This window comes from Amblyraja radiata, chromosome 17 (assembly GCF_010909765.2).
Source record: "Amblyraja radiata isolate CabotCenter1 chromosome 17, sAmbRad1.1.pri, whole genome shotgun sequence".
Taxonomy (NCBI): Eukaryota; Metazoa; Chordata; class Chondrichthyes; order Rajiformes; family Rajidae; genus Amblyraja; species Amblyraja radiata.
The window spans coordinates 26967611-26990754 of NC_045972.1; the positions used below are offsets into that span (position 1 = coordinate 26967611).

At 44.8% G+C, this 23144-nt stretch overlaps 1 protein-coding gene across 1 annotated transcript in view; it reads left to right on the forward strand.

Moving 5' to 3' along the window:
* The first annotated feature begins 1408 nt into the window (after nucleotides 1–1408).
* The window catches only part of LOC116982594 (cadherin-5-like), a 48174-nt gene continuing 26438 nt past the window's right edge, over nucleotides 1409–23144 (forward strand). Inside the window, exons 1-2 of the mRNA XM_033035871.1 lie at nucleotides 1409–1420; nucleotides 9424–9584. The gene's annotated coding sequence lies outside the window, so the exon portion shown is untranslated. The remainder of the gene's footprint in view (nucleotides 1421–9423; nucleotides 9585–23144) is intronic.

A 23144-nucleotide genomic window follows, 5' to 3' on the forward strand; every position in this document is an offset into this window, starting at 1 on the left:
TCCCGGCGTCTTGTGTCACCAGTTTGGCCTCTTGGAAATTTTCCTTGTAGTTAACGTCACAGGAACTGCCGTAAGAACTGGATTAGAATGTTTTAGCTATAAGCAGAGGTTTGACAGACTTGGTAAAGACACAAAATGCTGGAGTAATTCAGCGGGTCAGGCAGCATCTCTGGCGAGCATGGGTAGGTGGCATTTCGTCCCTTCAGAATGAAGAAGGGTCCTGACCCGAAACGTCACCTATCCCAGATTCAGGGACAGTTTCGTCCCAGCTTTTATCAGGCAACTGAACCATTCTATCACACACTAGAGACTCACCCTGACCTACCATCTACCTCATTGGAGACCCTCTGATTATTTTTAAATGGACTTTACCTTGCACAAAACGTTATTCCCTTTATCCTGTATCTGTACAGTGTGGACGGCTTGATTGAACTCATGTATAATCTTTCCACTGACAGGATAGCACATAACAAAAAGCTTTTCACTGTACCTCCTGACCTGCCCTTTACCTTATTGGAGCCCCTCAAACAATCTTTAAGTGAACTTTAGCGGACTTTATCTTGCATTAAACATTATTCCCTTCATCCTGCATCTGTACACCGTGGGCACCTTAACCGTGTATAGTGATTGGATAGCAAGCAACAACAAGCTTTTCACTGTACCTCAGTATATGTGGTAAAAAACTAAACTCAACTCAACTTACAGAGAAACTTGCTGTTTCTTCTCTGATTTTACTCGGATTCTTTTGTGAGATGCTGTAGTGTTTCACTATGTCTGAGGCACTATGTAAATGAAACTGGTTGTGTTGTGGAGTACACCGTCAGTGGGAGGAAACAGCTGTGGGACACAGTTACCGTCGGCAGCCACCGAACAGGAACCTGACGAGGAGCAGCAACGGGAAGGGAGAACAATGGGACTTGGCTCGGTTCAAAGCCAGACCTGGCTGGATGTAAATGGACAGAGGGCAGGGTCTACAGCTGTCAGCCCCGGGTCAGTGTTACCATCGCCCTCCCCCTGTTCGCCCTGATGCTGATTGAACCTGCTCACCAGTGCTCTGTCCACCTTATAAAACTATATTTGTTACCAGGACTCGAGGGCTTGAGCTAAAGGGAGAGGTAGGGCGAGAGAGAGAGAGAATGAGAAAGACAGACACACAGACAGAAAGAGAAGAGAGAGAGAGGGGGGGGTCTGGAGAAATATCGAAAGAGAAAGCGATGGAGAGAGAGAGATAGAGAGTGTCTTACTATCACATGTCCATAAACCGAACTATTACATTTTTACTTGCATGCTAGGACTTTATTCCTTGGAGCTCAGGAGCATGAAGGGTAATCTTATGGAGGTGTATAAAATCATGAGAGCAATAGGTTGAATGCCCAGTCTTTTTTCCAAGGACAGGGGAATCAAAAACCAGAGAACATGGGTTTAAGGTGAGAGGGGAAAGTTTTGAAAGTTTACGTTTCTAATACATAGGAGCAGAAGCAGCCCATTCTGCCCATCAAGTCTATTCCAATACATCAAGTCTCAGCCAATGGTACACAAAAATGCAGGTGAAACTCAGTGGGTGCAGCAGCATCTATGACTACTTAATAACTACAGGCCTGTCGCACTGACCTCTGTAGTCATGAAGACCTTTGAAAGGCTTGTGCTGGCCAAGCTGAAAAACATCACAGTGGACCCTCTGCAGTTTGCATATCGGGCCAATAGATCTGTGGATGACACAGTCAACCTGGGCCTGCACTTCATCCTCCAGCACCTAGACCGCCAGGGGACCCATGTGAGGATTTTGTTTGTTGATTTTAGCTCTGCATTCAACACCATTATGCCAGAGCTACTACACTCCAAACTTTCCGAGTTGACTGTGCCTGAACCCCTCTGTCGGTGGATCACCAGCTTCCTGACAGACAGAGAGCAGCATGTGAGGCTGGGTAAGCACATCTCTGACCAGCAGACCCTCAGCATAGGAGCACCGCAAGGCTGCGTACTCTCTCCTCTACTCTCTCTACACCAATGACTGCACCTCCACAGTCTCCTCTGTCAAGCTTCTCAACACAACCCTGATTGGACTGATCCAGGATGGGGAGGAATCTGCCTACAGACAGGAAATGATACAGCTGGCATCCTGGTGCCATCGCAACAACCTGGAGCTCATTGCTCTTAAGACAGTGGAATTGATTGTAGACTTTAGGAGAGCTCCCCCTCCCCTCACCCCACTCACCATCAACAACACCACAGTCACATCTGTGGAGTCTTTTAAGTTCCTGGGAACCATCATCTCCAAGGACTTTAAGTGGGGGGCTACCATCGACTACACAGTCAAAAAGGCACAACAGAGGATGTACTTCCTGCGGCAGCTGGGGAAGCACAATCTGCCACAGGCAATGATGGTCCAACTCTATACGGCCATCGTAGAGTCTGTCCTCACCTTCTCCATCATGGTCTGGTTTGGCTCAGCCACCAAGCATGACATCTGGAGGCTGCAGTGAATTGTCCAATCAGCTGAGAAGGTTATTGGCTGCAACCTTCCCTCCATTGAAAAAACTGTACACTGCAAGGGCCAGGAAGCGAGAGGGTAAGATCATCTCTGACTCCTCTCACCCTGGCCACAAACTCTTTGAATCACTTCCCTTTGGAAGGCGACTCCGGACTGTCAAAGCTGCCACAACCAGGCATAAAAGCAGCTCTACTCAATAACCAAAAATCTGTAGCCTCCTTTTAGCCTCCTGTAGCCTCTGGTATTTTATTTAATTCACATGTTTAATCAATAATGTTTTATTATTAATGTTTAATGTTATATGTGTTATTCCTAACTGTCACTGTGTGTCATATTGTCACTTGCAGACGGAGCACCGGCAAATTCCTTGTATGTAAATACTTTGGCCAATAAACCTATTCATTCATTCATTCAAAACAGGCCATTCAACCCAACGCCCACCCCAACCAACATGCCCCATCTGCACCAGTCCCACCTGCGTTTGGCCCGTATCCCTCGAAACCAATCCTATCCACGTAAAATGTATCCTAACCATGTAAAACCTATCCTTCTGAAGGCATGAAAAAGATTAGATGGGTGAGCTAGCTTGTATTTACAAAGCTATGTTTTGCCAACACCGACTCAGTGGAAAGGAAATGGGGGAATTTCAGTATCAGCTGACACAGAGTAACAAAAGTCCATGTCCGCAATCAGGAACTTGCATTCACCTCGAGCAAGATCAGTTCCTGTTACTGACAGCTGAAGGAAAAGGATGTTGATCCAAACCTCTTCCATTTGGCTGGAAGTTCAAAAAAAAATCCTCAGAAGTCTCCGTCATCAACTCCAACGGCAGCGGGGGAGCGGGGCAGAGAAATTGCTGCCTCCACAATGGTCTGTTACATAAAACCCCAGACTACAGTCACCCAGTCACAATGTCATTAGCTGGAAAGACAGCAGAGATCTACAAGGATGTCGCCAGGACACAAGGTCCTCGGTTACAGGGAGAGATTGGCCAGGCTGGGCTATTCCTTGGAGCACAGGGAACAGAGGGGTGATATTATAAAGATGTATAAAATCAAGAGGGGAATAGATAAGGTGAATGCACAGATCCTTTGCCCTAGGATAGCGGAATCAATACCTAGAGGGTGTGGGTGAGAGGGGATGAGAGGGGAAAGTTTTATTAGGAACACAAGAGGCAACTTTTCCACTCATAGGATGGTGGGTGTATGGAACGAGCTGCCAGAGGAGCTAGTTGAGGCAGGTACTACAACAGCATTTAAAAGGCAATTGGACAAGTACAAGGATAGGAAAGGTTTAGAGAGGGTATAGGCCAAACGCGGCCAAATGGGAATAGCTAAAATGGGGCATCCTGATCTGCATGGACAAGTTGGGCTAAAGGGCCTGTTTCCATGCTGTATGACTCTATGACGATGACTTTATGAATCACTGCATGGTGAGTGTACAGAAGAGACTAATTATCCCATTGAATCTGTACTTACTCTTAGCAAGAGCATCCAGCCATTCTCCCTCTTCACACAGTGCTGCAAATCCTTCTTTTTCAGACCCATAATCCAGAGTGCAACAATGAAATCCACTTCCACAATTCATCCCATGTGTGCATTCAAAAGTCAGAAGTCAACACAAGAATGTTTAATGGTTGTATGTAGCTTTTAAATAATTCAAAAGATTCACCCTCCACAACTTTGGGACAGAGAATACCAGGGATTCACTGAGAGAAGACATTTCAACCTCTACCCTGATGTGCCAAAGCAAGAACACACCAAAGACGTACAAGTTTGTAGGTTCATTGGCTTGGTATAAATGTGAAAATTGTCCCTAGTGTGTGTAGAATGGTGTTAATGTGCGGGGATCACTGGTCGGTGTGCGGACTCAGTGGACTGAAGGGTCTGTTTCCGCGCTGTATCGCTAAACTAAATTAAACTAAACTTCATAGTTGCTTAGAAACAAAAAGCTGGAGTAACTCAGCGGGCCAGGCAGCATCTCTGGAGAGAAGTAATGGGTGACGTTTCGGGTTGAGACACTTCTTCTTTCTCTACTCAAGTAACTACCCGAGCAACTGGTCTTGAGACATGTCAAAAATGAGGACGTTAACTAAAAAGAAAAGTTAAGTGTGGTGGGGAAGTTAATGGGTTGTTAAACTGAGGGTCAGTTTACCAGGAAGGTCATTGAAGAAATGGGTTCACGTTAAGTCGAGTTTATTGTCCTAGTCATAAGTTCAGTGAGGTGCAGGCAGAATGGAAGTCTAGCTTGCAGCAGCATCACATGCACATATAGAACACAGAAAACATAAACCACTCAGAAATTACCTATAAAATTGGACAAGTCAATGAAAAGAAAAAATACCGTACAAAAATCAAACATGACTGCAAAAGACAATTAGTAATAAATAAGTCCATGGTGGTGCAAGAATTGGTCTGTAGTAGATACAAGGAACTGCAGGTGCTGGATTACAAAAAAAGACACAAAATGCTGGATTAAATCAGCCAGGTCACTGGAGCTGTGACTGCCTCTAAACTAAATTAGGTGTTCCCCTTCTCCATACCTTTCATGATGCCACCGTACTAGTCTCCCAGCTACAGGAAGGATGTCATTAAGTTGCAGAAGAGGTTCACCAGGATGTTACCTGGGCTTGCGGGCTTGAATGCAGGTTGGATAGGCTGGGGCTATCATCTTCGTAGCATAGGAGGCTGAGGGTTGACCTTATTGAGGTGAACAAGATCATGAGGGATAAAATGAATGCTCACAGTCTTTTTCCCAGGGTAGAGGATCCTAAACCTAGAGGGCATAGGCTTAAGGTGAGTGGGGAGAGATTTAAGTTGGACCGCAGGGCAATTTTTTCACTCAGGGAAGTCCGTATCCTAAATTGGTTGCCTGAAGAAGCTATAAAAGCAGATAAAATAGTGAGATTAAACGAGAACTTACCAGTTTGAAGTTTGATCTGTATTTTATGAGGAGTTACGATGAGGGTATTACGTGAAGAACCCGCTCAGAGCGCAGGCGCGGCATACTTCCAAGCAGCGGTGTGGAATCACAGATAGACACAGTTATTTTGAAGTAAACATAGTAAAGATAAGGAGACATCAATTTATTAGTTTGATCCATATAATGAGGGTGGGAGCGGAGGGCACGTAATCCCTCGTCGTAATTCCTCATAAAATACAGATCAAACTTCAAACTGGTAAGTTCTCGTTTAATCTTACTATTTTACTTCGGAGTCACGTGAGTGACTACGTGAAGATTTCAAAGCTCTGTGATTTCAAACCGTGTAACAGTTTCATTTCACTCACTGCCGAAGTTCTTGAGGGAGGAAGTGTTATCGTAATGAACCAATGAGTCTATTTGTAGAAAAACACAATGGTATTTTTTAAACAATAACAACAAAGAATTAAGTTGCTCCCCTGGGCTTAAATTAAATATTTGCAGTTCGTAAATCTTTGCTGCAAATAAACCAGGTTTTGCCAACGGCTTATTATGAAATTTCTGAACGGTCTTTTCCCTTCCCACCATCCTGCTGTAGCCAGGATGTGGTCTATAGGCATGTCCATTCTTTAGCCGTCGACATGGATGCTGCCCTGGTGGAATAAAATTTGTACATGTTAGTGTTTATCCCAGCAGTTTCTAGCACCTGCTTGAGCCATCTCGCAATGGTTTGGCTCGTACCCCACCATAAGGTTTTTGTGACTGACCCACAAGGCTTTTCATCTCCCTCGAATATTCTGGTTGTGTCTATGTAGGATAGTAGGTGGGCCATGGCACATAACCGTGGTTCTGGTGGGTAAGCCACGATTGGATTAGGTGTTCCTGGTCTGCTCTGTTTGACCAGTCGCTGGATAACGACAGATCTGGTCTGGAGCTGTGATCATGTTGTCCAGTCGCAATAGGTGTAGTGACTGGACCCTCTGAGCGGATACAAGTGCCATCAACATGAGCGTCTTTAGTGTAGCTTGCTCGAGGCCGGGGGATCTGGCTGGTGGCCATTCCCTGAGATATGTCAGGACCACACTGATATCCCAAATATGGGTATATCTGGGCTTAGGGCTTGATATTGTAAATGCCCTTCATCAGTTTTACCACCAGTGGATGGGATCCCATCGCCTGTTGTCCTGGCGCTGGTTTGAGATAAGCAGAAAGAGCACTCTGCGCTGTGTTGATGGCACTGTAGCTGATCCCTACATCGTGGTGTAGATGGCCAGGAACTCCAGTATGTTGGTGGCTGCAGCTGTTGCGTATGTTGTCCCTGTTTCCTGGCAGTACTTCTCCCTTTTTTGATGCTGGTTAAGTACTGCCTCTTGGTGGATGTTCGAAGGGATGCCGACATGGTGGTGATGGTTTGTTTGGACAATCCCAGTTCCAGGTAAGGTCTGTTCAAACTTGCAACCCAGGCGTTTAATTTTCTCATGGCATGGGTGTTTAGCTTACCTGGTAGGTAAGTAGCTGATAGCCAAATATGTCTTTCGACACACCATTGCCAAATCATGTTGACCAATTTGTCGCATGATAATGATTTTATGCCACCCATATGGTTAATATAAGCCATCACCGTAGTATTTATCAATTTGTAACCGAACATGCAAGTGCTGCATATTAGATACATATGCTTTTAAACCATAAAAGGCGCCCAACATCTCTAGATAGTTAATGCCCAGTGTAAGTAGTAATGATGACTCTAGGTTAGTCCATCTACCACTTGTGCTGGATATGGAGTTAGTCGCTCCCCAGCCTTGAGCACTGGCATCTGTTTGAATAACTAAAGTAGGGTTAGTGATAAAGATAGGGCTGAAACTATGCCAAACGTTTTCTGCCCACCACTGTAGCTCTGATATTGTTTCAGTGGGTAAGTTCATGACACGATCATAGTGACCTGTATGTCGTTTTATTGCCCGTACCTTTGCTCTCTGTAAATTTTTTGATAGTGCAAAGGTCCGAATTGTGTAGCCGGAAATGCTGCTACCATTTCCCCAATTACTCTTGCTACTTGTCGAATAGTTGGTCGCTCGTTGACCATTAATTTGTTGCATGATTGTGCTAATTCAACCATTTTTGCCTTTGGCAAGGTAACAGTCATATGGACTGAGTTAATTGTGAAGCCCAGGTAGTCCATGATAGTGGATGGCTTCAACTTAGATTTATCTGGATGTAGGACGAACCCCAGAGTTTCGAGGAGCTGTTTTGTAGCTGATACTGCTGCCACAGCCAATTCCATCGTTTTCCCTACTATCAGAAAATCCTCCAGATATGCCATGACAATATGTTTTTGTTTTCTTAGTATTGCCATGGCTGGGTTCAATATTTTGGTGAATAATCTTGGGCTGAAGTTCGCCCATAGGGCAATGCTTTGTACCATCCAGATAAATTTTAGGTATCTGCGATGATCCTTGTATATGGGTACTAGATAGTAAGCATCTTTAAGATAAATGCTTGCCATGAAGTGTCCTTTGGAATTCAGTTGTTTGGCAGTAACATATGTCTCCATTTTGAAATGTATATACTTAACAAATTTGTTTAGTGATGTTAAGTCAATGATGATGCGACAGCCACCATCTTTTTTGGTTTTAGTGAATATATTCGATACAAATTCCAAAGGTTCATGTTTGGTCTTTTCGATGACCCCCTTTGTGATAAGTCTCACCAGTTCAGCTTGTCCCTCACGTTTCTCTTTGACGGAGGGAGAATTACCCTTTGGGGCCATTGTTGAACTGGCGGCGTTTTTTCTGACATGAATTGTATTTTATATCCTCTAATGCTGTTGAGTATGTACTTGTCACTCGTGACCATACCCCATGCTTCTTTAAACAAGTGTAATCTCCCCCCTGTTAATAAAGCACCCTTATTATCTATATGCTGGTAGGGACCAGACCCACCTACCTCCATGGTTATTGGCGATTCTGTTTCTTCATTTTCCTGAAGATTTTGTTCTGACGTGCTGGCGATGTTGGGGTGAGGCGCATTTTCCAGAGGGTCTGCTGCGGGCCCTGATCTAAAAAGATCTTTGGGGATAATGTGCGGACCCCAAGCGTTCACCAGTCCCATATTGCGGACGTCGACTGGTGGATGCCGTGGTGTGCTGCCGCTTGGGTATCGGAGGTCTTGGTTTGCTCGTCCCGGGGCCTGCCCTCATTAGGCCGAAGGTTTTTGATGCTTCCTGCATCTCCTTCAGTTTTTTATTGAAATCTTTCCCAAATAGCAGCGCGTCCGTCTCCACAGCTGGACACGATGGGTCGAAGGATGATTGGGTTAATGTATGAGGAACGTTTGAAGGCTCTGGGCCCGTACTCGCTGGAGTTTAGAAGAATGAGCGGGATCTCATTGAAACCTAATGGATAATGAAAGGCCCAGCTAGAGTGGATGTGGAAAGAATGTTTCCAATAATGGGAGAGTCCAGAAAAAGAGTGCAAAGCCTCAGAATAAAAGGACATAACTTCAAACCGGAGGTGAGAAGAAATTTCTTGAGCCAGAGGGTGGAAAATCTGTGGAATTCATTGCCACAGACGGCTGTGGAGCCCAAGATATTGGATATTTTTACAGAAGAGATTGATAGATTTATGATTAGGAAGGGTGTCAAAGACCATGGGGAGAAGACAAGAAAATAAGACTGGAAGGTAAAAATAGATCAACCATGATTGGATGGTAGAGTAGACTCGATGGGCCGAATAGCCTACTTCTCCTTCTATGTCTTGTTGGCTAATGGCGTGTTTCATGCTGTTCAGCTCCATGTCACTACAACTCCACAACAAGCTGCTTCCCCAAACCATTTTGCTGCATGCAACAGTACTATTTAAATCATTTTTCTGGAAGTCAAGAGGCTACTTTAGGATAATTGCGATAATTTATCTGGTTTCCGACCCTCTCAGCTCTCTGCTCTGATATCACAAATATCGGACAATGGCAGGAAATGAGTGAATGGCAAAGGGACTGTGTCTCTCCCACAGCAGTCATTGCAGGCTGGGAGTTTACACTGTGACCACATAGGTCTACCCGGAGTACAATTACTTGAACTCTGCCAGAGATAGCTTTTCCTCCATCGGTCCTTATTTTTGGATGTAAACCGCACTACAAATACTGAACCAAACAGCGAACAGTGATTTAAAGGGAGGTGAGCAAATTTCATTCAAAATTCTACCTGGCTGGAGTACTAAAAAACTATTCTGGGGAGTCTGTGTGGTGGAGATTGAGAAAAGAAGAATCCAATGCTTAACTTAATGCAGATTTGTTCTGGGAGTGTGTGATTGGGCAGTGCAGAGGGAGCTTCACCCTGTATCTAACCCGTGCTATCCCTGTCCTTGGGGTGGGTCGGGACAGTGGAGAAGGAGCTTCAATCTGTGTCTAACCCATCTCTCCATGCCCTTGGAGTGTGTCAGGACAATGTAGAGGGATTCTCACTCTCTGTCTCACTACTGTCCCTGCCGTGTGTGTGTGTGTGTGTGTGTGTGTGTGTGTGTGTGTGTGTGTGTGTGTGTGTGTGTGTGTGTGTGTGTGTGTGTGTGTGTGTGTGTGTGTGTGTGTGTGTGTGTGTGTGTGTGTGTGTGTGTGTGTTGGAACATTGTGGAGGCAGCTTCTCGCAGTATCTAACCCACACTGTCCTTGCCTGGGGAATGTGTGGAGGGACAGTGTGGAGGGAGTTTTACTCTGTATCTAACCTATTCTGTCCCTGCCCTGGGAGTGTGTGATAAGATAAAATGGAGAGAGGATTATTCTGTGTCTAATCTGTGTTGCTTTGCCCGAGGGGGGTTTGAAAGACCAATGAAGATGGAGATGTACTCTAGCTAACCTGTTCCATCCATGCTCCGGGACTATTTATACAACAGTACTGAGGGACCTTTACACCATGTTAACTATTATCCCATTGATGTTGCTTTGTTGCTTTGTATCTAACCAACCCACCCGAGGAGTGTGTGATGTTACAATGTAGGGAGCTTCATTCTGCGTCTAATTTACCCTGGTGGTGCGCGATGGGGCAATACAGAGGGATCTTTTCTGTACATCTACCCCCTGTTCTCTTGCCCTGGAATTGTTCAATGGGACAATGTGGTGGCATCTTTTGTCTGGGTCTAACCCATGCTGTCCTTGCCCTGAGAGTGTGTGCGATTGATTTTATGATCAGGTAGCCTCCCAGTACATATGGAGGCAAGTTCTAAAGACAAGGCCAAGGCACAGTGTCCTCATTGTCCTGGGTCTCCATCTTGTAGGTTTCTTCAATCCAATCCAATCACCTCCGCATCTCCGATTGAGCACAACCATCACAAGGAAAAGCTTTAGTTTGACTTTTTAGAAATGCAGCATAGAAACAGGCCTTTCAGCCCACCGAGTCCACACTGACCATCGATCAACCGTTCACAATAATCCAAGTTATCCCACTTTCTCATCAGTTCCCTACACACTAGGGGCAATTTAAAGAGGGACAGTTAACCTGCAAACCCTCCACCTCTTTGAAATGTGGGAGGAAACCGGAGCACCCCCACGCGGTCACAGGGAGAACATATACGAACTCCATAGAGACAGCACCCGAGGTCAGGATCTAACTCGGAGGCAGCAACTCTACCAGATGCACCACAGTGCTGCCCTACAAATTATCCGTGTGTGATTGAACTATAATCTGAAGTGTGCTGCTTTTTAAAAGCTGGGATCAGTGGATTTTTTTTTTCGACATCAGAACAAAATCTGTTTCTGCAATCTGGGAAAGAGAATGTGACTGGTTACAGGGAACTGAGGAGAGAGGTTAATGAATCCTCCTCTGAGCAGTTTGCCACAGTGGTCTGTGCTGGGCTGGGCTCGACTGTCTACAGTTTATGTAAGTGACTTGGGTGAAGGTTCTAATGAGGCGAGAGTGCCCAGTGTGTTTCATTGTCTTGGGTACCAGGAGCGGAACAATTAAATTCTTACTAGTTGCATATTTACAGGCAGGTTAAAGCAACAAGGCCAGAAATAAATGTACACTCTTCAATAATATGATCAATTATAATTTATTCTAGGTAACCAGACCATCATAATGCAAACTAAAATATACAAAAACAACCTAAACAAAGTCTGTAGTAGACCGTTACTAAGTTAGAGTTGTGGTTATAGTTTAGTTTGGAGATACAAAGTGGAAACAGGCCCTTTGGCCCATTGAGACCGCATCAACCAGCGATCCCCGTACATTACTTCTATTCTGCACACTCGGGACAATTTACTGGAGCAAAGTATCCTACAAACCTGCATGTCTTTGGGATGTGGGAGGAAACCGGAGCTCTGGAGGAAACCCGCGCACATCACAATGAGAACGTGCGTACTCCCTACAGACAGCACCCGTGGTCAGGATCAAATCCATGTCTCTGGCGCTGTGAGGCGGCCACTCTACCATTGTGTCGCCCATAATATTGTGTATTGTAATTTAGTATTGTGCAGTGTTTTTCAAGAGTCTCACAGTTGATAGAAAAAAGCTGCAGTTGGTAAATGTGCCTATCACACAATGATGAGTAGGGAAGTAGAATCTGAAGGCTGTACAGCACAGAAACAGGCCCTTCGGCCCAGCTTGTCCATGCCAACTCAATTGGCTTACTGGGCTAGTTCCAGTTTCCTGCAAATGGCCCATATCCCTCTAAACCCTTCCTCTCCATATATCTTTTGAAAGTCATAATTGTATCCGCTTCTATAACTTCCTCTGGCAAATTCACTCCAGATACCGACTACCTTCTGAAAGAAAAAGTTGCCCCTGAGGAACAACACTTTTTATCTCTCCCCTCTCACTTTAAGCCTGTGCCCTCTAGTTTTAAAACCCTCTACCCTGCGGATAAAGACTGTGACCGTTCATTTTATCCATGTCCCTCATGGTCTTGTACACCTCAGTAAGATCACCCATCAGCGTCCAACACTCCCAAGAAAAAAGTCCCAGCCTATTTGATTTCTCCCTATAACTCAAGCCCGCAAGACCGGGTTTCTTCAGACTGATGGAATAGGGGGGAGAAAGATGGAAAAGAGGGGAGTAGGGGGAGAAAGCCTGGGAAGTGATAGGTGGATACAGGTGAGGGATTACAATGGGCAGATATCTGGTCAAAAGCTGGAGATGAGACTTATTGGGAATTGAATTAAAAAGAAGCTATTAAAAGAACGTATATTGTTGCAATATTAAATCACAACAGTGGCAGATTAGATGAAATGTCAGTGCAACCATCTTTTAAAGATAGACACAAAGGGCTGGTGTAACCCAGCTGGACAGGCAACATATCTGGAGACATTTGTTTTTGTCACAGGGTGTGACACAGTGGCACAGCAGTAGAGCGCCAGAGAGCCGGGTTCAATCCTGACTACGGGTGCTGTCTGTACAGAGTTTCTATGCTCTCCCTGTGACCACATGGGTTTTCTCTGGGTGCTCCGGTTTCCTCCCACACTCCAAATATGTGCAGGATTGTAGGTCAATTGACTTCAGTAAAAATTGTTAATGGTCTCTAGTGTGTAGAATAATGCTGGTAAACGGGGACCGCTGGTCAGCTGGGACTCATTGGGCCGAAGTGCCCGTTTCCACTTTGTATCTCTAAACCAAATTAAACTAAACTAATCTAAACTTAAAAAGGACAGGTGATGTTTAAGGTCAGGACCCTTCTTCAGACTTGAAACGTCACCATCTTCTTTCTCCAGAGATGCTGCCTAACGCGCTGAGTTAGCCCAGCATGTTGTGTCTATCTTTGGTATAAACCAGCATCTGCCATTCTTTGTTTCTACAGCTTATAAAGATGATTTTTTAACCCCAAACTTTCAGCTATGGGTGTGTGCAGGTTCCCATTGTGCTTGAACATCTTTGTCTCGGTGCCACAATGATTTCCAGGCACATTGTAACAGGAATCCCATTCATTTAGCCGAATGTGTGGGAAGCAAAACTGAAAGGAAGTGAGCAATAAGATAGATTGTTGACCCTAAACAGGAAACGCCTCATAGAGATGGTGAAGATGGTGCCGCAGCTATCAGCTCTGCCTCAGTGAGACGCCCTCTCATATCTTCATCTAGCAGCTCAAGTCCTACTTCAAAGAGTGCGTCATTTATCTGACGCTCCCAGTTCTGTTCTGAGGGAGCGCATATTGTTGGAGACATCTACCACACCCAGCGTACAAGATCCAGTGGCTCTGTTTGAAAGGGCTTGACTCCATGGAGCCCTGGGCCAAAGTTGTGACCCAAATTCAAGGGTTTTTGCCAGGGTAGAACTAGGGCTTCAGAGGTTCACTATCACTTGTCATAGCCAAGTTATCTCTTCAAGCTTCAAGTCCCTGGGCATTGATATTACCAACGATCTGCCGTGGACCAACCACATTGATGCCACAGTCACAGAAGACCACACCAGGGGGAAGATCCTACAGAGGTGTACAAAATTGTGAGAGGAATTGATCGGGTAAATGCAGTCTCTTGCCCAGTGTAGGGGAATCGAGAACCAAAGGACCTGGGTTTAAGGCGAGGGGGGAAAGATTTAAAAGGAACCCGAGGGGTAACTTTTTTACACAAAGGGTGGTGGGTATATGGAACGAGCTGCCGGAGGAGGTAGTTGAGGCAGTTACTATTGCAACGTTTAATAAACATTTGTACAGGTACACGGATGGGTTAGGTTTAGAGGGATATGGGCCAAACTAAGGCAGGTGGGACAAGTGGAGATGGGACATGTTGGTCAGTGTGGGCAAGTTAGGCTGATGGACCTGTTTCCACGCTGTATGACTCTATGACCAATGCCTCTACTTCCTAATGAGACTGAGGAAATTTGACAATCTCCAGTGATCCTTACAAATTTCTTCAGATGCACCATAGAATGCATACTGTCGAGATGCATCACAGCTTGGTTTGCGAACAGCTCTGCCCAAGACCACAAGAAATTGACAAGTTGGAGATGTAGCCCAGTCCAAAATGGAGCAGCTAGGCTTGTATACTCTGGAATTTATAAGGATGAGAGGATATCTTATTAAAACATATAAGATTATTAAGGGTTTGGACACGCTAGATGCAGGAAACATGTTCCCGATGTTGGGGGAGTCCAGAACCAGGGGCCACAGTTTAAGAATAAGGGGTAAGCAATTTTGAACGGAGATATAACCATATAACCATATAACAATTACAGCACGGAAACAGGCCATCTCGGCCCTACAAGTCCGTGCCGAACATGCCGAGATGAGGAAACACTTTTTCTCACAGAGAGTTGTGAGTCTGTGGAATTCTCTGCCTCAGAGGGCGGTGGAGGCCAGTTCTCTGGATAGTTTCAAGTAGAGTTAGATAGGGCTCTGAAAGATAGCGGAGTCAAGGGATATGGGGAGAAGGCAGGAACGGGGTACTGATTGTGGATGATCAGCCATGATTACATCGAATGGCGGTGCTGGCTGGAAGGGCCGAATGGCCTACTCCTGCACCTATTGTCTATTGTCTATTGTCTATCACACAGACCCGAAAAGCAGCAAACATAATCAAAGAATTATCCCAACCCGGTCATTCCTCCATCTCCCTGCTCCCCTTTGGCCTACCGAGTCCACACCAAACACGATCACCCGTACACTAGTTCTATCTTGCACACAAGGGACAATTTACAGAAGCCAATTAACCGACAAGCTTGCACGTCTTTGGAATGTGGGAGGAAACCGGAGCACCCAGGGAAAACCCATGCAGTCACAGGGAGAACGGACAAACTCCGTACAGACATCCCATAGTCAGGATCGAATCCCGGTCTTTGGCGCTGTAAGGCAGCAACTCTACCTCTGTGCCGCTGGGTCACCCAGAAAGGTCCCAAAGCATCGTCATTCCATTCCTTCCACAGATGCTGACTGACCTGCTAAGTTCGTCCACCATTTTGTGTTTTGCTCAAGATTCCAGGGTCTGCAGTTTCTGATGTCTCCACAATCAATTTATTGGTTGACTCAAGTTTGTGGATCATTTCACAGCAAAGTTTCCCACAAAGATGTTACTCCATTCCTCAAAATATGAAATTCGCAAGGAGCCTACAATTGGAAACCTTTCGAGGTTGACATATCCCAGAGTGAAATGAGTTCACAGCATGGTGACAAACCTATCTGGAATTCCAGCCAACTTTATTTAGAAGAGGGCGGCATGGTGGCGCAGCGGTAGTGTTGCTGCGTTACAGTGCGAGGGACCCATGTTCGATCCTGACTGCAGGTGCTACATGTACAGAGTTTGTACATTCTTCCTGTGAAGGCGTGGGCTTTCTCCTGGTGTTTCGGTTTCCTCCCACACTCCAAAGTCGTACAGGTTTGTAGGTTAATTGGCTTCAGTAAAAAATAATAAATTGTCCCTAGGGTGTAGGATAGTACAGGTGCATAGGGTTGTCGCTGATTGGCATGGACTCGGTGGGCCCAAGGGCTGTTTCCGCACTGTATCTCTAAAATCGAACGCTTAAAGCAAATCTGTCTAAAATAAATGGATAAACACCCTTCTTGAAACAGCAAAGGAAATTCAAAACAGTTCCAACAAGGCATTCATCACTGACTCAACACTGCTGGAAACATTGCTGGCATCATTTGTGTATTTGTTCATTGGGAGCAAATAGAACTGTGTAAACATCATTTTGATCATTTAGTTGGTTCAGTCGTACAGAGCACAATTATTACGTGGCTTATTGGCAATGTGGGTGCAGACATGATGTTTTGCTGGTTTCCAGGTAACACTGGATCAGACCAGGTAACACTGGAGGGAGATTGATAATCAGGTTGAGTGGTGACAGAACACCAGTCTTACTCCCAGTGTAAGCAAGACCAAAGAGTTGATCGTTGACTTCAGTGGGGGAAAATCAGAGATCTACAAACCTGTCTTCATCTACGGGCCGGTGGTGGGGAGAGTGAACAGCTTCAAGTTCCAGGCCATGTTTGCAGAGTACAATGCTGACATGTCTGTTGTGCTGCTGCAAGTTCTGTTGTTCTGCTTTGGGACATATATGGCAATAAAACTCTCTTGACTCTTGACTCCCTTTGCTCTTGACTCTTGCACCTCTCTGAAGACTTGTCCTGACTCCAGCATATTGATGCAATCATAAAGAAAGCTCATCAACATCTCCTCGAGGCGTTATTTATTTCCCTCCTGAAATAAGTTCTATAACGTATCGTATTGTATCGTACTTCAATTGATGATCGAGGAGATTCGGTATGTCAACAAATACTCTCTTGAATCTCGGCAGGTGTACAGCAGGGAGCATATTCACTGGTTCCATCACGGCCTTCTGTTTCATTCTGTAGCTCAGGTATAAAGGAAGCTACAGATAGTGGCAGATTCTGTTTTGTCCATCACTACTGCCCTCCCCACCATCAAATGGGATCCACAGGTATGCCTTTGGCACACCGTTTTCAGTTGAATGTATGTTCTGGTCGGGTATCAATATTGTACCCTCATAGAGTCACGAAGCTGTACAGCGCAGCAACTGACCATTCGGCCCACCTTGTCCATGCCAACCAAGTTAACAAATTAAAATTACATACAGAAAGGAAGAGATAAGAGGAAGGAGCAAGGGAAGGTCAGTCACTGGCGGAATAGCTAGTGAATATCTCCAAGTCTGGAGGAAGTGTAAATAGGGCAGCAATAAAATGTGAAAGTAGCAGAAGCAGGAATTGTGAAAACTGGAAGTATGCAAAGCAAACGCTGGAAGTTCAATGGTTCAATTGTTTTTTATTGCCCCATAATGAGGTTACAGTTTTTGCATACAGTTCAGTAAAAGTATTACTATACGTAAGCACAATCCTATTTAAGTTCAAGTTTACTTTAGTTTATTTTAAAGACCAGCACAGAAACAGGCCCTTCTGCCCACCAAGTCTGCTCCGACCGGTGATCACACCATACACTAGCACTGTCCTACGGACTCGGGACAATTTACAATTTTTATCTAAGCCAATTAACCTGCAAACCTGTACGTCTTTGGAGTGTGGAAGGTAACCGGAGCACCCGGAGAAAACCCATGTGGTCACAGGGAGAACGTACAAACTCCACATGGGCAGCACCCGTGGTCAGGTTTGGACTGGGTCTCTACCCACTGTGCCACCGTGCCACCCTTGAATACCACTTGAAGGATTGTGTGTGTGGACTCAACAAAGATGCAGTGTTTGGTTTCCCCAGTAGTACCAGAGACAGAGGGGATTACTACACATGGCTTAAGGCTCCCAAGAGGCGGCTGAGCTTTGTGTGGCCGTACTCAAGACCGGGACGCGTGGACCGTGGCTTCAGGGGGATCCCGCGACCCAGCAGACTGCCAGCCTGGGTGGGGGAAGCTGCCGAACCTGCTCCTGCTTGTTCCCTGAAGACCAGAGACCGGGAGGATGAAGCCAGCATCGACAGATGTGACGGGTGAGGTGAGAGGCCGGTGGGAGAGGAGAGGGAATCCGTGTCTGGCCCATCGCGTCCTTGTGATCAGATGCAGGAGGCACCCCCGGGAAACAAAGGAGGACGGGCGAGGAGAGGGGTGTGGCGTCCAAACAAGGAGATGGCTGGAGACCCACAACAGTCTGGGACTTGCCTGGAACAGGCACCGCTCATAAGAACTGGAGCGTGGACTTTGAAAATGGTGCCTAAATATGGCGCCTCTTGCTTGCGGGCACAGTAGACTATCTCTGTACACTTACTGATCGGGGATTGGGGGTAGGGCAATACTGTACTGGACTGTTTGTGAACAAAACAATTTCACTGTGTTAGCACTTTGCACATGTGACAATAAAAGCAGCATCAAACCACCATTGAACCATTGATTAGATGGATACTTGAGACTCAGCAAGGACATGGAGGGCAGAATGGCTGAATGACCTGATGTCAAAACAAGTAGGCCCTTCACTTTACAACATCTTTGGATTCCAAACCCCCCTGTCTTTTGATTCCTAAAGCCGACTAATCTGACTCTTGAACACGGCCAATGTACAAACCTGAGGATCAACATTCGTAAATATCCAGGCTCCCCTGGGGAAAGGAAGTTCTCTGCCTCCCCTTCCAGCCAGCCTTTCATTCCGAGACCATGTTGAGATTACCATCTTCTTGGCACAGTATCAAACCCAAAGAGAAAGAAATAAAGGATGCCACACCCTATCACTTCAGAGTTGTACCACCTCCCTGTACCATGAATAACATTATGTACGACAGTCCGATGAGAGCCACAGAGTCATAGTCAACCAGCACGGTGAAAGACCCTTCGACCCAACTCATCCATGCTGACCTAAATGCCCCATCTAAGTTTGTCCCATATGCTCATGTTTGGCCCATACCCCTCTAAGTGTCTTTTAAATGCTCTTATAGCATCTGCTTCAACTACTTCCTCTGGTAGCTCATCCAATATATCCACCACCCTCTGAGTGAAAAGGTAGCCCCTCAGGTTCCTATTAAATCTTGCCCCTCTCATATTGTTTGGGTAGCTTATAACCCAGTGTTGATTAATTTCAAGTAACTCCTACAATTCTCCCCCCCCCCCCCCCCCCCCCCCAATCCATCCCCCACCCTAGCCATCCTACTAGTAATTAGCTCATCTTTCCCCAGCCAACAATGGGCCATTATGGACTCCTCCCTTCCTGAGGTAAACACAAAATGCTGGAGTAACTCAGCGGATAAGGCAGCATCTCTGGAGAGAAGGAATGGGCGACGTTTGGGGTGGAGACCCTTCTGTAGCAGCAGAATTTATATCGTTCAAGAGATTACTCCCTCCAGCCACTAAGTGGACTACATGATTAAGTCGAATGTCGTTATACGCATGTGTGCTTTCCGTCAGAGACCTTCAGAGCTTCTTCACAGATAAATCTTCATAACACAGTCTTTTGATTAATAGATTCTTTATTTGTGAGGAAAAACAATAAGGTATACATCCAACCTTCTTCCGACGTACACCATAAACTTCATCGAACTTCAGCATATCACTTTAAAGGTTAGAAAACTCCTTGTATCTCCGTTACATTTCGCATGGTCAAAGCGTATGCCTTCCTCATGCAAGTCCTAAAACTAAACTAAAAACTAAGCTTCTGCGCAAGAAACCTAGCTCCAAACACGCCCTAGAATACGTTATAAATCCCACCCACATAATAACGGGCAGTCTAAAATTTAAAGACACATGCCATAAATAATGACACACAAAGCAAGCCAAATGGCCACTCAATACCGGCCCCTAATTGTTCCGAGTATATAACGAGGCAATTATTAATAAACATCAAAAAAAGTAGCCATGAAGGCTTAACATCTATCACAAGCAAAAAATCAGGGAATTGAATCCCGTGGCTCCCCGTCGGGGAATTGAACCCTGGTCTCCTGTGTGACAGGCCGGGATATTAACCACTATACTAACGAGGAAATAGCATGCACTATATATCAGCAATCAGAATTCTTCATCGACTCTTCCATCTTCACTTTCACCTTCTAGAAGCAAGCATAACTTGATTATTAATCTTATTAAAACACTGGTTTTAGTTTAAAGTCGTACCGTGCGCACTAAACCTTCAAAATCAGACATGATACCCAGTATATAGTCCAAAACATAACAGTCCAAAGCTTTGATAGCATGAAACGTCTTCCTCCATGTCCGATCAACTCATGGATTTGTTGTAACAAAAATGTTGAAGTGTGAAAATCCTTCCAGAGAATAACAGGATTTTTAGCAATAAAGTTCACCGTTAGGTTTGATTTAATTTCCGGATCATTAGCAGAGATTTCAAATCCCAGCTCAAGCTTTGGCCATTCTCTGTCTGGCTTACAGAGAAACTCTAGTTCATTGATCCATCTCTTCTCGCTTAAGAAGCGGTTCGCCGTCAGTTCTCTAGAAACATCATCCGCAGGATTTTCTTCCGTGTTAACATATTTCAATTGTGCAACATTAGTAACTCCCAATGCTCTTTCCATTGGCAGATTGTCTCTGTCCAAATCCAACTCTCTGGTTTCTTTAGCTCTGTCACCTGTGGAATTCTTCCACAATTAGAAACATAGAAACATAGAAAATAGGTGCAGGAGTAGGCCATTCGGCCCTTCGAGCCTGCACCGCCATTCGATATGATCATGGCTGATCATCCAACTCAGTATCCCATAGAAACATAGAAAAATAGGTGCAGGAGTATGCCATTCGGCCCTTCGAGCCTGCACCGCCATTCAATATGATCATGGCTGATCATCCAACTCAGTATCCTGTACCTGCCTTCTCTCCATAACCCCTGATCCCTTTAGCCACAAGGGCCACATCTAACTCCCTCTTAAATATAGCCAATGAACTGGCCTCAACTACCTTCTGTGGCAGAGAATTCCAGAGATTCACCACTCTCTGTGTGAAAAATGTTTTCCTCATCTCGGTCCTAAAAGATTACCCCCTTATCCTTAAACTGTGACGCCTTGTTCTGGACTTCCCCAGCATCGGGAACAATCTTCCTGCAATTGTTGCCTATCCACTTAGAAAGTGAGAATCCTCGCTTATTGCAAAGGGAAGTCAGATGTTTTACTGGTTGAATTGCTTCTTGCTCAGTGGACATGGATTTTAAGCAATCATCCATGTAGAAATTATTCTTCAAAGAGATTCTTACTTCATGCAATTCAGTATTCTCGCCAAACTTGCGTTTCAAAGTCTGGTTGTGCTGCTCTGCCATAGACGATTATTCGGCAAATTAACACTTTCTTGTTTGAAAGGTATGTCCAGACAATAGTGTCCGTCAATCTTTACTGAATAGTTCATAATATCCATGAATTTAACTCTTCATTCGACATCTCTTCAGATTCCTTGAAGAATTACTTTCATTGAAGTCATCACCGGCTTTTCTAATTTATCGGTAGATATTTGATTAACAGCAATGGTAGGATAGTTCTTATGATTCTTGTTTTCATTGTTCCTTTTCAAGGAGCCATAGATAACCCATCCAAGTCTGGTTTTTGTAGCATACGGTCCTTCGCCTTGGCTCCTAACAATCTGTATAGGTTCCAATGCTTTCAAAACATTTGTTCTGATAAGTAGATCAACACTAGAATTTATTTCAGATATCTTGACATCCTTCAGGTAATGCCATTGTTTCAAGTCTTCATGTCTTGGTATATTTTGACGACCAACAGGCTTGGTTCCATGTGTAAACACTACAGATATTGGTATAAAACTATCTTCTTCCAGACTGGATATCTCCATACTTGTAATGTAATTACATACTCTCTTTATCTTTATTCGTGGTACACAATCGAATCTTAGTCTCTTCTCCTGTGATGTTCAGCCTTCTCGTCAGGTTTTCTGTGCAAAAGGTAGTCGAGCTTCCGTGATCCAAAAAAGCATATGTTTGCAACACTGTATTCATCTTACTATTCCTCACTTGTACTGGTAAGATAGAAAAAGTACAAGCTTCAACCCCGGCCCCAATATGAGCAGTTACTTGAGGCGAGGTGATAGCATCACTAGTAGTTGGCTTCTTCTTCTGTTCCGTTTACTCCGGTTCCTCCTATTCCATTTGCTCTGGTGGATTATTTTCAGTGTGAAGTGCTTCAGGATGATATTGCCTGCACTTATAACAAATTATAGGACTCTTACAGACTCTCACCATATGTCCTTTTTTCAAACATCCAAAACATATTTCCTTCTCTTTCAAGAAATCCATCTTTTCTTCATATTCTTTCATCTTGAAGCTTCGACACTTTCTTATGGTGTGACCAACTTCATCACATAACAAACAGAATACTATTTGCTTGCTAGTAGATACATTTCCTTTCATTCCATCTGTCATTTCCACAGGTATGGTTGTGGTAGCAAAACAACTTCTCATAGGTTCTGATATTTCTTCAGGTTTGGTAAAGGTAGAACCTTTGTTAGATGCTTATGGTCTTCAATAGACCCGTGGTGTGGCTCTAACATGTACCATACTTCCTTGTCCAAGAAATCCACCAGGTCTGGTAGCCTGGCTACTTGCTTCCTCTCATCCATTATTCCGCCTGCTTCATCTCTCCACTTTTCTCTCAGTCTTCTGGGCAACTTGCAAATGATGACTCTAGTATTACTCGCAAGATTCATTTCCTCCATGTGGCCGAGATTTTTCATCGAGCTGCAACAACCTCTCAGAAATATTGCATAATTACTCAATGCCTTCCCATCTTCTGGCTTGATTTCTTTCCAAGCATGGGCCTTCTCCATGTATGCGTTAGCAATCCTCTGTTTATTACAATAACATTCTTTAAGTAATCTTCTCACCTTTTTATAGCCATGGCTGCCTGGCTCATTTTGACAACTTTCTACAAGTACCTGAATATCTCCGCTTGTGTACTTTACCAGAAATCGTAGGCGCTCCTTTTCACCCGTAACTTTCGTTTTTAATACTTCTTTTAATGCCCTTATAAAAGCCTCACACCACAAAGGATCTCCATCATATGTAGGAATTTCTGCTGGTGGTTGAGTGAGAGAGGTATTTTGTCGAGCTATGGTCTGGTTGAATTCAGCTTGCCTATTCACCCAAGCCAATAATGCATCCTGATAATAGAAAAATAGAAACATAGAAAATAGGTGCAGGAGTAGGCCATTCGGCCCTTCGTGCCTGCACCGCCATTCAATATGATCATGGCTGATCATCCAACTCAGTAATCTTTGCTTGGCTCCAATGAACGATAGACCGGCCTCCCTAGCTCATACTGGCTTGCTCGACCCTGTGCACCAGACCTCAGAAAAGCGTAGTCTGCTATTGGTTGTCCCGAGCATCTACAGACGCACCATTTTTTAATCTAGCACTCATTTGCT